The sequence below is a fragment of the Panthera onca genome, chromosome D1 (genome assembly GCF_046562875.1).
Source record: "Panthera onca isolate mPanOnc1 chromosome D1, mPanOnc1 haplotype 2, whole genome shotgun sequence".
Taxonomy (NCBI): domain Eukaryota; kingdom Metazoa; phylum Chordata; class Mammalia; order Carnivora; family Felidae; genus Panthera; species Panthera onca.
This window is the reverse complement of record NC_138348.1, coordinates 103,061,746-103,073,861: the sequence shown is the minus strand read 5'-3', so window position 1 is coordinate 103,073,861 and position 12,116 is coordinate 103,061,746. Positions and strand designations below refer to the sequence as shown.

General features: G+C 50.9%; 1 protein-coding gene across 4 annotated transcripts in view; it reads left to right on the top strand.

The window, feature by feature from the left end:
* ZBTB16 (zinc finger and BTB domain containing 16) overlaps positions 1-12,116 on the top strand; it is a 193,281-nt gene that overhangs the window by 116,994 nt on the left and 64,171 nt on the right. The gene's annotated exons all lie outside the window — the stretch shown is intronic.

The following is a 12,116-nucleotide window of genomic DNA, read 5'->3' as shown; positions in this document are numbered from 1 at the left end:
AAGAGTTGGACACTTAACTGACTGAGCCCCCCAGGTGCCCCTGCTGTTTTTTTTTATGATGGACTATCTTGTTTGCTTAGAAATCAAATGGAGAGTGCCAACGAACATCAGTCTGGAAGGGTATTTCTAATTGGGGTTTTATTGTAAGTCATTCCTGAGGGTCAGTTGTACCTTTTCTCCTGTAGAGCCCTACAAGTTTTCATGGCCTTGACCTCGTCCGTCTCCGTACCAGCATCAGGTGGCAGGGTGGGGATGTTTTACAGATGGAGAAACGGTGGCCAGGTAATCAGGCTTCTAAAATATACCCACGTGCTCACCAGAGCCAGATCTAGACCCTGGTGCTTCTGGCTCCCTGTCCGATGGACTGTAATGCCACATCTCTGCACCAAGAAGGAGTTGTTAGCAGGGCAAATGCTCAGTGGAGAGCATCTGACTGCAGGAGGATGGCCTCAGAGCTTGTGGGAAAGACCCCGCCAGCTCCAGGGTGTGGAGGATGACAGAGGACTGGAGCTCCTTCCTTTGGGATCTTTTTCTCCTGCCCTTAATATGAACACTTTATTCTTTAACCCTTGATATTGTCAAAGCCCTCTAGTTAGGTGGGCTGTCCGTGCTGCCACCCCGATTTTGTTTCTTTTTCTTTGATGCTCACTGGCTGTGAGACCTTGGCTAAGCAAACTAAGCTTTTCTTTTCTTTTTTTTTTTTAAAGTTTATTTCTTTATTTTGAGAAAGAGAACATGGCGGGGAGCAGAGAGAGAGGGAGAGAGAGAGAATTCCAAGCAGGCTTTGCACTGCCAGAGCAGAGCCTGACCCAGGGGTTGAACCCACGAACCTGCAAGATCATGACCTGAGCCAAAACCAAGAGTGGATGCTCAACTGACTGAGCCTTGTAGGCGCCCTCTGAACTAAGTTTTTTATACTTCAGTTTTCACGTCTATAGAACAGGGATAATCTTAGAACTGATGGGAGACTTGAATAGTATGTGGCACGTTAAGCAGTTAGTATGGTGCTTATTCCACAATGTTCGATAGATGTCAGTTCCTTGTATTCTTCTTGTTCCCGTCAGTGCGACAGCATTATTACTCCTCACTGCAGGGCGGCCCTTGTGGGACCCCTAGGGCCCCGGGAGGGGAAGGGTTGGAGCCAGTTCTGTTGCTAGGCGCCTTCATGTGCATCTCGCCTCACTTAAACCTCCCGACTCCCTGTGGTCCCATTGCCGAGTGAGTGGTGCCCTCTGGAGTTGTGTGGCCTCGAGGTCCTGCTTACAGGGTGGGAGGGGTGCATCAGTGCCTCCCTGGCAGGTGAGGACACCGCGGCTCCCACAGGTTAGTGGGAGGACCAGAATGCAGTTGGGGCCAGGGGAGGCTGCCTTGGCTTCCCTCTGAAGGTAACTCAAGTGAGTGTTCAATCAGAGGGAGTGTCAGGGAATGTTGGGAGCCGGGGTGGTGGCAGACCTCCACTTGAAATTTTGTGGGCAGACCGGGCTTTGATCTTGGCCATTGCCCTTGGAGTGGCCTGGTTTTGCTTTTCTCCATTGTCCAGACAGTCCTCCTGACTCTTTCCCCAGGAGGCGTAGCGGGGGAGGGGCCCCATGCCGGATTTTGGGTGAAGGCGTGTGACAAGGGACTCTGAAAGTGCTTCAGCAGAAAGGAGCAGGGTAATTGAGGTTGAGAGGAGGAGGCCAGAGGGTCAGGCAACTGACAGAGCTTTGAAGCTGCTGGATGCCAGTAGAAACCCGTCTTTACAAAATTCTGAACCTCCCACCTGAGAACACCCAAGTTAGGTCTGGCGGGGGGAAGGCAGTTGTTGGTATCCAAAGGTTGAGGGAATATCCCATAAAATCATGGCAGAAGTCCCCACTGACCTTTTTACCTAGTCTCTCACAAATGCCAAGACTGTGGTGTTATCTTTCTTAAACAAAAAGCCGAGCACCTGAAAGCCTTGGTGTTCCCTGGGACCCAGGGGTCAGCCTTCCCCTTGGCCTCATTGGCTCGGCCCGGCTCTGTCTGGCTAATGATTCTCCCGGTGTCTGGACTGTCTGTTCCACTCTGCCTCCCTGATAGAGCAAGGTATTTCCTTGACAAGGAATCCCCTGACTGAACCGGAGAACGCAGCCCCAGCTCAGTTTAGCCAGCACCTCCCCATTGCGAAGGGTTGTAAGCATAGGAGCTCGCTTTTACAGCTACCGCGGGCTCTCTTTGCCATGTGCTTCCAGATTCTTCTCCCACAACAGCCGTTCGTCTTTTCTTCACCCTTAGAGGTGTCCCAGTTTAAAACTTGTCATTTACAGATGGAGAGATTAAGTGGCTCCCCCAGGGCTGTACATCTCAGGCAGGGGGCAGTTGGGGCTCTGAATCCATTTCTCACTGTGGTGCTTCAAGAGAGCTGGGGTGCTCTTGGCCAGCAGGGCCCCCCTTGAGCCCGTTATCCACCTGCCTCATCCAAGGATGCCCCTCTGTCGTCCCAAACATGAGAGTACCATGTGTGGGAGATCCCCAGGGAATGCAAGGTGTCCTCTCTCCTAGGGCATTCATTATAGGCAGACCTTCCCCCAGGAACTGTGGGGCTGGAATATTATGGGCTGAAGTTCTAGAAGGCTCAGGCCAGAGGCTGGCCTTCTAGAGCTCCACAGCTTGATAAAGTGGAACTTTATCCATAACTATTCAGGCACCTGCTGCATACCACGTATTTCATAGGGCTAATAGCCCCATTTTATTTTATTTATTTATTTTTTAATGTTGATTTTTGAGAGAGAGGGACAGAGAGACAGAGAGACAGAGCATGAGCAGCGGAGGGACGGAGAGAGAGGGAGAGACAGAATCCAAAGCAGGCTCCAGGCTCTGAGGTGTCAGCACAGAGCCTAATGTGGGACTTGAACCCACAAACCATGGGATTATGACTTGAGCTGAAGTCAGACGCTTAACCAACTGAGCCACCCAGATGCCCCAATAATCCCATCTTAAAGAGGGAAGCGAGGGTACAGAGTTGGTCCCAGGACCCTATCGCCAGCGAGGAGAACTCCACAGCAGGTCTGGCCACTAGCTGCCGGGGGCTTCACCTCAGGGAGCTGTCTGGTTGGCATAACATGTCTGGAAGAAGTCCGTTCTGTCAGAGTGGGGGCTGACATTCTCATAACGAGAGAGGCTTTTGTGTCATTGAATTGATCACCACCATACCTTGATTAGCCAGTCATGGAAGTTGCCTGGGGAAGAAATGGGTTAAAGGCAGTGCTAAGGGGAACCCCCAAATCAATACTCCTACTTAGACTTCAGGAGAGTTGCATGTTGTTTTCACAGTGACAGGTTTATCCTCCCACTTGTATTTTATTTAAAATAATTCACCTTAAATAGGTTTGCACTCATTCCAGTAGGAGGATGATAGTCAAAACTTGGCCGTGAGTATTGAGGGCCGACTGGAAAGGCGCCATTTCTTTGACCTTCTCCCAAGGAGGTGTGGTTGGGCCCTGCCTTTATTTCCACATTGTTGGTTTGTAGAGGGGATTGTTGGACATGCACAATCGACAGTGCCTACTGCCTTCTTTTATCTTGCTCTTCCCAGAGAAAGTCTGATGAAGACTTGTCCAGAGTAGGAGCTTTTTCTCCCTTTGTTAAGGTAATTTTTTAAATGTCAAAAACATGTTTTTTGAGAGAGAAAGCAAGTGCATGAGCAAGAGAGGAGCAGGGGGAGAGGGAGAGAGAAGGACACCCAGCATGGAGCCCACCGGAGGCTCAGTCTCACAACCATGAAATCGTGACCTGAGCTGAAGTCAAGAGTCGGACACTTAACCTACTGAGCCACCCATGTGCCCCCTCCCTTTTTTTGTTCTTTGTATTTTGGCTCAGGGGCCTAAGAATACTTTGAATGTTATGATATGTTTAGTGCATACATCGGATGTGTGCGTGGAGCCCACACATTGACAGTGGGGGAGAAAGTAATGGCAGTAGTGAGGATGTTAATGACAGCTCACATTGATTGAGCAGCTCCTGTGGGTCAGGCACGGTGTTGCAGACTTTACATATACTGTTTAAATTAATTGTCACTCAACCCTGTGAGGCGGCTGGTCTGTGCCTGTTTTATAGGTGAAGAAATAGGCACAGAGAGGAGAATTAGCTTGCCCAGGGTGGTGGCTAGAAGTGATAGAACCAGGACTTGCTCCTGGTTTGCTTGATCCCCAAGCAAGGGTTCTTAACTTGTCTGGGGCACAGCTGTATACTGAGCATACGTGCTTGTACTGGCTAGGGGCTGTGTTACTAAGCCTGTTGGGTTCCTGCTGGTGCTGAAAGTGGTGACAGAGGAGCAAGGCCCTCTGAGAACTGAGTTGCAGGGATAAGGGACAAGGTGGACCTATTCTCTGTGTGGGACATGAGCTCAGGACCGACCATAGGATCCTGGTGACAGCCAAGGGCACCAGCGCACCATGGGGACCTCCTGATAGCATGAGGTTTACGGGGTAGGGTAAGAAATGCTCTCTCAGACTAGAGAGGCCTCATCATTTCCTTTTGACCCATTCCACGGTCTCCTCTGAGTGGACATTTAGTCACATTTGGGGGGTCCAGCCACGGAGCATGTTATTGATGGGAAATTGACTTCTAGGGATCTGAACACCTGCCCGTTGTGGGCCCCGATTATTCTCTATCTCTGTTGCACAGCTTGCACACTGCCTGGTGGCTTCCTCAGTCCTGACTTTGATTGGGGCCCGCACTCGTAGTCCATTCACCCCGCTGTCCTGTAGCAGATGCCCTTCTCCCACCTCCTTGTCGGGTAGACCAGCCCTTGGACCATATCCCGAGCCAGTCGGTAGGGGCTGGACGTCTTCTGATCAGTCCACATCTGCCCCCCAGTGCTTCCCCTTTCCCCTCTCGCCCGAATGAGTGCCCCTTACAGAGATTCTGGTTCTGGATCAGTTCTTGTTTTGTTGATAAAGGAGAAATGGTGAGCGAGAAAGAGAGCGGGCAAGCTCGCCTTCCAGCTCCTCTCGGGGAGAGAACGCATCTCCCTGAGCAAAAGAACACGCAGTGCTGGCCTTTGGAATTGGCAGCCAGAGTACTGTTCTCTGTCTGATAAGAGGTACTGTAAATAAAACTGTCCACCATGGCCCGCTGTAAAATGCCCCGTGTCTGTACTCATTGTTCTGACAGCTTATGCTTTTTTTGGGTCTGCTGTTTTGGTACACTCTGTACTTCCTTATGTAAGCAGGCATGCATATCTCATCAGAACATTCAAGATGTTTATTTTAAAATCTCAAGGAATTAAAAGAAAAAGGACACACTACTCAGCGTTAGATGCTGGCAAATGTTAAGTGTTTTTTCAGCGGTTTCCCCCACCCCCTCCCCGCCTTCTTATTAGCATGGAGGGGTGGGGGGGGAGAGGGAGGGATTTTGAATTTTTTTTTCTTCTTTCATTGGCTTCTGCCGTATTGACTTCAGAGAGACACCAGCCCACATCTGACTGTGCTCAGCATTGTTTGTCTACCCTCCTTCCTGGATGCTTGGGACCCCCAACCCTGTTTCTGGTTGGGAAGGGGGGGTGGCGTCCAAGGTGGTGGTGGGGGGAGGACAGCTGTGGGGAGCCTGTCGAGCGAGCTTCTGCGGGATTTCTGCGCTGTTGTCATTGGAATGCTAGGCGTTTATAGAAAGCTTTGTGGTTTTGAAAGTGCTTTCCTGGCCGTGTCTCTTTCGATTCCTTCGAGTCGGGATGATCCGTAGCACTGAGTGAAAGTGGCCCCGACACAGGGACGCCTTAGACCATCTCCAGCCTCCTTGAGGGCCGTGGTGACTGCCTCCTTTCTTTTCACCCAGCCTGAACCTGCTTTGAACCCTCCTCCTTCCAATAGCCCCGGTCTGACCTCCTGGAGGTGTCGAGAAGTCAGGGAGAGATGGGACAGGGCAGGAGTCTGGGATATTCTGAGTGGTCAGGTACTCTTGCTCCCCCAGTATAACACATAAGGCACCCTTGAGCCCTCACCTGCAGGATCCCTGGGAGACTGGCAGGGCAAGGATGTCTATCTGTCTGTCTGTCTGTCTGTCTCTCTTTACCACTGAATCTCAGATAAGCACTCTGCCTGGGCTGTGGGTGGGGGCCACACAAATTTCTGCCAGCTGGTTGAGGGTCCACTCTGGCCATCAGAGGCCTCCTCAGACAGGAGACTCTGAGTGTCCTGGGGGAGGGGTTGCTTCTCTTCTTGCGGGGGTCTGAGTCCTGGGCAGCCGGTGGGTAACAAAGGGCTGAAGGGGAGGAGATCGTGATCCAGGGCAAGCAGAGAGCCCACTCCCAACCTTTCCTTTCTCCGCTCCCAACTGCCTGAGTACCAGCCAAGACCATGTCCTTGAGTTTTAAAAAGGGGCAGTGGAGAACCTAGAGTGTGTGGAATAAGGACTCTGCCACCCCCTAGGGGACAGCCTGGCAGTGCCCTGAATGGCCACTGCCCTCTTCCCGGGCCAGTTCTGTGCCTGGAAGCCTCGGGAGAGTTTCTGTGTTTATCAAGCCTTTAGGACCGCAGCTGCAGGGCAGGTAAAGAGCAGGGGACTGGGATCGCGCAGGGAAGAGACATACTGCAGCCCTGCTCACACGGAGCTTACGGTCTGCCGGGGAGAAATGAGAAGAGCTGGGCAGCACAGGACACTTGAATTGGGCTCCTGGGGCTCACGCGGGGAGGATTTAAGAGCCAGGTTGGTGAATAGCTGCCCGTACTGACATGTTGGTCCTTTGACAGATTTTCCTGCTCCCCTCAACAAGACAACCACTCACCTTTAAGTTAGAGGGATGAGGTGTGTGTGTGTGTGTGTGTGTGTGTGTGTGTGTGTGTGTGTGAGAGAGAGAGAGAGAGAGAGAGAGAGAGAAAGCGAGCGAGCAAGAGGTCAGAGTGAAATATGTCTTTATAAATGGGAGACTCACTTTACACAAGATAAATGGCCTCCAAATAACTGTACATTGAACTTCAGTAAAATCAATCATATTTTGCACAGAGGAGTTCTTTAAAGGAATCGTAACCCTGGGCTGACTGGTGGTGATGATGGCTACTCCTTGCTGGCTGTGTGGATCCCCTGGATAGAGGTCCAAGCCCTTCTCCCACCTTGCCAATTCCTCTGAGGGCCTTATTCTTCCCATTTTACAGAGGAGGTGACAGACCCACTGAGACCTGGCAACTTTCTGGGGTCAGGGTTGCAGCTCATGACTAGCCTGGCTGGGATTTGAACTCTGATCCATCTGACCAGAATCCTGAGCTCTTAAGCACGCTCTCCTGCCCGCTGAGGTATAAATAACATCAGTGAGCTCCTGTGTCCCGCAGAGTGCTTGGTGATTGACAAAGGAGTGTGTGTTCACTAATGTCCATCTTCCCCTTTGACCCTCGCAGCAGCAGGTACGGCCATCTTTGTTTCACAGCTCGGAAGGAGGGCCACTCTGGTGGCCGGGCTGGCCTGGGACCCAGTTCTCCCCACTCCAAGTGGCGCTGTTCACTCAGCTCTGTAATCGCTAGGGAGGATGGCGATGGTCCAGCCCGCTGTATCTTCTGGCTGTTCCCTCTCTGCTGTAAATTCCCGTCCCTGCGGTCCACCCCCTTGCTCCCCAGCTCTCCCTCTACCTGCACTGACTCCATTCCAACCCGCTGGCCTCCTCACTCCTCCTCTGTCTGGAATGGGCTTCCATAGACAGGGCTGTTTCTTCTTTCCCCTTTCAGCTTTGCGCTCAGAGGCCAGCTCATCAGAGAGCTCTTCCCTGCCTACCCCATATAAAATGGTGGCCCCCGGCCCTCTGGGTCCCAATTCACTTCATTTGTGTCTCTTTTTATCACTACCTAGTTTGTATTTACTGGGTTTTTTAAAATGTGCCTTTCCTTCTAGAATGTAAGCTCTCTGAGGACAGGGGTTTTTGTCTCTTTTGTTCATTTGCTGTAATCCACCTTGGGGCATATTCTTACTGGACATGCAAAAAGCATCCCTGTGCATAGGAAAGATACGACAAGGTGTGGTCATCCCTGAGCTGTGATGTGCTGTTCTTCCCACTCCAGGAGGAGCCCCAGGAAATTTTGTGGGGGATAAATGCTGATCTACCCACATGTACCCATTGTGTTCAACTGGCATGACCTCCTTCCTTCCCCCCATCCCTCCCTCGCATTGATGCTTTATAAATGTATTAGGGGCTGAATGATGTCACCGTAATGCGTTTTGGGAAGACCCATGTGGTTTATACACACTTGAATTGCTTTGAATGCAAACCTGACATCATACTGAAGGCAGCAACGAACAACATATGCACAGTAAACAGGCAGAGACTGTCTTATTGATTAACAGATGAGGCCTCTATTATTGATCAAAGCTTGGCGAGGAAATTTATCACTTTTAATTTCAGGGCTGCCAAATATTTCTGCCTCTGAGCCAGCCATTACAGAGACAATTTAAAGGCACATGCCTCCTTGGGAAGAGGGGGGTTCTGCCTCTCTCTGCTGGGCTCCTGTGCCCTGGAACTGCCTATCTTTGGTGCGGGGCTCGCCCTGGGGAGTTGGGGAGAGTCTCAGTGGGGGAGGGGGAGTACTAGGGCTTACATGAATGGGGCCTGAAGTGGGAGCCAACCTTTGTGGTGTCTGTGTGTGCTGAGGGTTCTGACCAGTCTGGGTGGGTCAGACTCTGCACTGACGAGGCCAGGGGACTTTCACCTACTCGGCTCGACTTTGTGACTTCAGCAAGGCAGGGGTGGAGACGGGAAGCTCTGAGGGCAACCAGATGTGGTCAGGCTTGGGCCAAGCCAGCAACCTTGACTAGATCACATGTGCTAATCTGTTTTTATCTTCATCTTGAACTTGTCTGATGGTACACATCCGGCCCTTTATTTCCTACCTGGCCTCCTTCCTTTCTCTCTGCTTCTCAGTCATTGAAACAGATGCTGCGATGACCTTATTGATGGCTGTTTTCTAAGAACCCTCCGTACCACATCCCTTCAAGGTGGCGGCATAGAGGTTCCTCACCTGGTTGCAGGGCTCCTGCATGAGGCTGAGCTCCCAGGGCTTTCCAGCCCCTGCTTTCCTCCTTGGGCCTCCCCATCATCTTTCTTCTTTAGGGAGTCGTGAGAACTGTTTAGAACCAAAGAAAGAAATGCAGTTACAGTCCGATCCCTTACAAATCACAGAAAATCATTGCTGGCTAATGATTCAGGACTGGAGAGAGTTCCTCATTTCTAGAAGGCTGTGGCTTCCTCTACCCCCCTCTGGTCCACTGTGCTCTTTGAGGTCCTGGCTGCATTTCCAGAATAAATGGATGAAAAGTGGTCCTGGCTGCCACCTGAGTGATCACACATTGTGACTGTCTTTCCACTGAGTTTCTTCGAAAGCTCTTTCTTAAAGCTTTAGAAGCCACGTGCAGGTCCTTGGCCCAAGGATACCCAGCAGCTTGAAGAGATACCTGGAAGTGATCAAGACCTCCCGGTCTCCAGGAAAAACTCAACTCGAGACACCTAATACAAATGGCAGTATTTGTATTGAAAGCTCTTTTTATAAAAAAAACAACAACATTTTTAAAATGTTTTTATTTATTTTTGAGACAAAGAGAGAGCATGAGCAGGGGAGAGGCAGAGAGAGAGGGAGACACAGAATCTGAAGCAGGCTCCAGGCTAGGACCTGTCAGCACAGAGCCTGATGCGGGGCTCGAACTCACTGCAAGATCATGACCTGTGCTGAAGCCAGACGCTTAACTGACTGAGCCACCCAGGTGCCCCTGTATTGAAGGCTGTTAAGGAAAAGTGACTCCATATCTTCCCTAAGGGCATTTTATCATTCATTTATTTAGTCAACTCATATTTATTGAGCACCTAGTAGAGGGTAAATTTTGCTCATCAGTAGACAAGGTCAGTGTCCTCACAGGGTTTGCCTTCTACCTTTCCTTCTACCCTTCACTGGCAAGAACTGTTTATTGCTGTTTAATTTAAGCCTATACTGGTGCAAATTGTATTCTTAGTACTGTTCCTTATAGTACGTGCTATTACTCTAAGGCGGAGGTTTTTAAAACTTGTTAAAAAGTAGTGGAACCATTTTTCCAGCTAGAATTTTATGCAAAACTTTGATGTATAAACGGGATGTATTGGAATTTTATTGTTTTCAGTTGGGGGGAAGAAGCCCATACCTCCCCTTCTTATCCATGAAGCATCTTTTCAGAGGGAGCCCTAGAGTACAGAGATTAAGAGCAGAGGGTCTGAAGTCAAGCTGCCTGGGTTTGAATCCACTTCTGGTGCCCACTGAGCAACACTGGTCAAGCTACGTAACCTCTTGGAGGTTCGCTTTTCTCATCTGCTGAATGGAGTAATAACAGTATGATCTTTTTTTTTTTTTTTAATCTATTTTGAGATAGGGAGAGCACGAGTAGGGGAAGGGCTGAGAGAGAGGGAGAAAGAGAGAATCCCAAGCAGGCTCTGCACTGTCCATGCAGAGCCCGATGCGGGGCTTGAACTCACGAACCGTGAGATCATGACCTGAGCCAACGTCGGAAGCGTGACCCACTGAGTCACCCAGGTGCTCCAGCAGTTTGGACTTTTAAAAGCCGGCAGGATCAGAGGAGATGATACAGCATGCATCATGCCTGCTGCATGGTAAAGCCTCAGGAAATCTGAGATGGTTGGAAAGCAGCACTAGTTTTCTACTACGAATATGTGTAAGAAGTTCTGCCTCTTACAAGATTCTAATACAAAAGTAACACACAGGCACACTCAAGGCAGTGCTCAGATGCGTAGAAAGGAGCACGGCGTGGGGCCTCTTGGAGAGGGCAGGGCAGAGCCCGTGTGCTCTGTGCGTGCACAACCCGTCTTGAGAATGGAACGGGGCAGCAACAGACAGAACTGGGACCCAGCTGTGCTCCAACTCAGGGAGGGACGAGCGGCTCCCGTCAGGGCCGGTGAAGACGATGTCCGTGGAGCTGGGTGGCTAACCGCTCGGGCCTCGAAGTGACGTGGAGGAATTCAGAATCAGTGTAAATTTTGAGCCCCGTAGAACTTCTCGGGCAACGAGTATGAAGGAAACAAGTAGCCTTTTAAGGCACGGTATCTGTGGGGTGAATCAGAGGACATCTGGTGGTGGGGCAGCCATTGAGTCTACCAGTGTTCTGGGCACCAACTGGCAAGGGCCTGGGTAGGGGCAGTGACAGTACGTGTCGGAAGAGATGCACCTGGAAGGTATTTTTTAAGGGGGGATAGATACATGTCCCCCCTTTTTAATATTTATTTATTTTTGAGAGACAGAGGGAGAGCAGGAGCAGGGGAGGGGCAGAGAGAGAGGGAGATACAGAATCCCAAGCAGGCTCTAGGCTCCGAGCTGTCAGCACAGAGCTCGACACGGAGCTCACACTCATGAACCGCGAGGTCACGGCCTGAGCCGAAGTCAGACGCTTAACTGACCGAGCCACCCAGGCGCCCCTCGAAGATACTTCGAATGAAAGCTGCCTAGGCTTGTGGCAGGTGCCCTGTGGCTGAATAACATATGAGAGCCTTGAAGACCGTTAGCGACTGGGAAAAAATCCTGTTTGTCTTGATCCTGTGGCCTTGTCTCTCTGAGCCTCGTAAAAATAATAGTTCTACAAAAGTCGATCAGTTTGAATCGCACTGAATTGATTTTGTTTATTCCACAAATATGTCCAGTAATAGGGTCCCCCCCTGGGTGTCAGGAAGATACGGCTCTGTGTGTGGAGTGACACAGTCCCTCCCTTGGGAAGCTTAGAGTGTGGCAGGAGACAGGGACGGGTCCACAGGCATTTAGAAGAGCGCATGGTGAGCCGTCGATCTGGAACATACAGGGTGCTGCCGGAGCGTAAGGAGGGGCTACGTCATCAGGACGCGGGGGCAGAGGTTATGGACGCTGGTGCATATACTTGGTGCTAAACTGGGGTGGGAGTGAGCGACCAGAAGGTCAGACACAGGAGGAGCGGGAGGATGGGTGAGGCCTGTCAGTGAGGGAGAGCCTGGCTCCTCCAGGAGCCAGACTGGCCGAGTGGACCGGAGACCAGGGAGCGAGAGTGAGGGAGGGGGAGAGAGATGAAGCAGGGAAGATGAGCGCATCAGGAAGTGCTTTGTGTGTCTTGGTGAGGAGGTTAGATTTTATCCTGAAGACACAGGGGAGTCGTTCAGGGATTTTTGAGTGGTC